This window comes from Diabrotica virgifera, chromosome 8 (assembly GCF_917563875.1).
Source record: "Diabrotica virgifera virgifera chromosome 8, PGI_DIABVI_V3a".
Lineage (NCBI taxonomy): Eukaryota > Metazoa > Arthropoda > Insecta > Coleoptera > Chrysomelidae > Diabrotica > Diabrotica virgifera.
The window spans coordinates 220,631,409-220,634,949 of record NC_065450.1 but is presented as its reverse complement, the minus strand read 5'-3'; positions in this window follow the sequence as shown (position 1 = coordinate 220,634,949).

The following is a 3,541-nucleotide window of genomic DNA, read 5'->3' as shown; positions in this document are numbered from 1 at the left end:
GAAAGGCGATGAATGTCATGGCTGAGCAACCTCAGGGAGTGGTTTAATTGCTCTAACCAGCTTTTTAGAGAAGTTAAAAAGAAGAATAAAATGAACAGGATATAGTCGCCCATAGAAAATAATAAGAAGAAGAAGATATCTAAATATTAAAGTTATTATTATTGCATTTTTATCAAAATTTACTTCCAATAAAATTGATTCCTATTATAATACTTATTAACCTATAGAAGGACTGAGTTCATTTGCAGAATAACATTATCAAAGTTTATATCAGAACATATTATAAACTTAATGATGATTAAGAAGCAATGACTATAAGAAACTGTCTGTTATAGTTGTTACACTTACCCAGCTACATTCACCTTATGTGATTATAATTTTAAAATTAATAAATTCTCTAAGGTAAAAAAATGCCGTTGTCCTCTTTACAGGACAGGCTCCGCATATTGTCTAGTAATAAACGTTTATGTCTATAATATGTTGCTAGAACCAGATTAGTTAATGCTTCCGTTGTAGTTGGCTGACTGGTTACTAAATTTTCTGATGTGAAATTGTTGAACAACTTCAGGTAGTAAAAAACTGCATCCAATTATTAAACATGTATATCTGCGATGTGTAACATCGTTTATCCTTTATGCCTAAAAATAGCAACAGCTGTTTTAATTTTATTGCTCAAATTAGTGTAGTCACTTCATCCGTTAATATGACTATCAAATCAGCCGGATCTCTAGGTAAATTGCAATACTAATAACAATACAGTTATAATCGTATTTCGTCAATTCGATGATATCATAAATGAATAAACTTTCGATCATACATTTTTATTCTTATAAGATTAATTAAAGAATTCGAAGACACGGCACTCATATACAACATGGTGACCTCAACAGAGAAAACTAAATCGATAGTGATATCAGCGGAACCGAGACGATGTAAACTGGTCGTAAATAACAAAATAATAGAACACGTGATGGAAACGGAATACTTGGGAATAAAACTGTCAAGCTACGGAAAAGTGGAAGAAGAAATACAAAAACAAGTGAACATGGCGAACATAGCAGCAGAATGTCTCAACCTTGTTTTTATTTCTCTATGATCTCAACAACACAATCTGGAGAAACAAATATCTCACAACGGAAACGAAAACCAGGATATATAAATCAACAATAAGACCGATAATGACGTACACAGCGAAAACAAGAGCAGATACGGCGAAAGCACAAAGACTGCTGGAAACAGCAGAAATGAAAGTCTTACGGAAAATAAACCATACTCTAAAAGACAGAGTAAGAACAGAGACAGAGTAAATACGAACTTTTGGTGCTACGCGCAGGACAGCGGAGACGTTCGCTCTGATTGGGCATTCCAATGACCTTTGATAATGATTGATATATTTTAATTTTTAGTACGTTTCGAAATAAATAAATAAATTTGTTTATTGCAAAATAAATATATACTCTGTCGTTTGAAAACACTTTTTTTAGCAAAAATTTTCTTTGTTCATATATTTTAACTTGGAAAATAAAAGTGTATTATTTTTAAACCTATGCATAAGTTTAAACAATTTTTCACAAAGAATAATCAAATTAGTTTGATTTTTGTGGAATTAAAATATGAACATACAACAAAATATAGAGTAAGAAAATAATATATTAGATAAAGATTGGAAGAAATTTTGGTGGAAATCAACTTGTGTGAATCAAATGTCCTGCGCGTAGCACAAAAAATTAATGTTTATTTAAAAAAATTTCTGACGCCGTGGTAGTTAACCGATTTTAATTTTGCAAATTGCAAATGAAAGGTACAGTATTCTTCTATTTGAAAATAAAAATTACCTTGCTATCTGCTTTATATGATTTTTTTTTGTGAAAGCTGGATTGCAAAATTTATCTTGCAAAATCTATTAAACCGATCTTAACTAAATTTACAGTATTATTTTATCATATCATAAAGTTTTCCTGGGTGAAATATGAAAGTCCTAAGTTTAGCAGAAATGGTTGAAAAACGTAAAATGCAAATACTTGTTTTTTAGGTTTTTTTCGCAATTATTGCTATTTTGCAACAAGGGTAACAATTTTAAAAATATGTAGCTGATCTTATATTGTAGGAAATTTAATTGCGCAACTTTTATTTTAGTGCAACTTTTCTCGAAAGTGAATACTTTTAAAGTTATAATAAAAAAACAAAGAAAAAAAAACGAATTTTTCCTTCATTTTTTGATATTTTGATAATTTAAACAATGTTCCGGACCTTTTTGAGTGGGAGGATAACTCAATTATTATTATATAGGTTAATTCCAAGCAATTTCTGCAAAAAAATTAGAGTCACCTCTCAACGAGTTTCTTAGAGCTTCTGAAGTAATTATAAATACAAAAATGATATATTTAAAAAAAATACTGTTTACCTTTTCCAGTTGTATATATTTTAAAAGCTACAAAAACTTTAATATCTAGCGAATTCAGAAGAAGAAGAAACTGATCTTAAGTCAAGCTCGAAGAGGAAGCAGTCAACCAGTAAAAACTGCCTCGAAAAAATTAATGACGATCTGAAGCATTATCGTTAAGAAGTTCGTGAATGGCCAGGGCCGTAGTGGATTACAAAATTATAAGAAGCATATCCATATCCATATATATGCATTTCAAAGTAAATTTCGGAAAATCTTGATTTATTTGGATAAATGAAAATAAAAATGACCTGAATCATGAATCTACTTTCCAAAGATAAATCTTCTTGAATGGAATATTGTTATTTTAAATACTTTTAGTTATTTTAAATATTGTCAATTATTTTTATTGGTATTGCGTCCAAATAGGGGATATTTTTATTCTTTCTAACTTTGTTACATATGCTTTGATGTTCAGTGACTGGCTAACAACCATAATATAACCTTTTTCTTAGAATTACATTAAATTTTAGCCCATATTCAGCATAGGTTTCGGTCACCCTGTTTATAAGTAGTTGCAATTATTTTTCATTGGAAGCATTCAGTACCGTATCGTCATCGATCTGAGATTGGTGACACTAATCCCTTTGATTTTAATGCCTATCTCTTCACCTAATGCTTCTTTAAAGATAGAGAGATGAAATACACCCTTGCCTCAATCTACGTCGTATCTACACTACTTCCTTCGTATTCTGACCAATTCGTATGTTTGCACATTGAATGCACATATTTGATAATGGTCTTGGTCATCAATTCTCACCTATTGCAAGACACCTATTAGCTTGTCGTGATTGACCTGGTAAAAGGCCATCTCGAAGTCAATAAACCACATATATACCGGTTGTTATATATTCCTACATATTTTAACAATAACTTTCAAACTGAATAATGCTTATCTGGTTCCAAAATTGTTCCTGACAGCAAACTGTTTCGTTTATTTGCACTTCTATTTTATTGTAAATTCTCATATTATGCAGTATTCTTAAATTTTAAGTACATGGCTCATCAGACATTATCATTATTATCCAGTATCATTACAAATGTTGAGAGTAGCCACTCCATAGGTGTAACCAGGGGGTTTTGGGGGTTATAACCCCC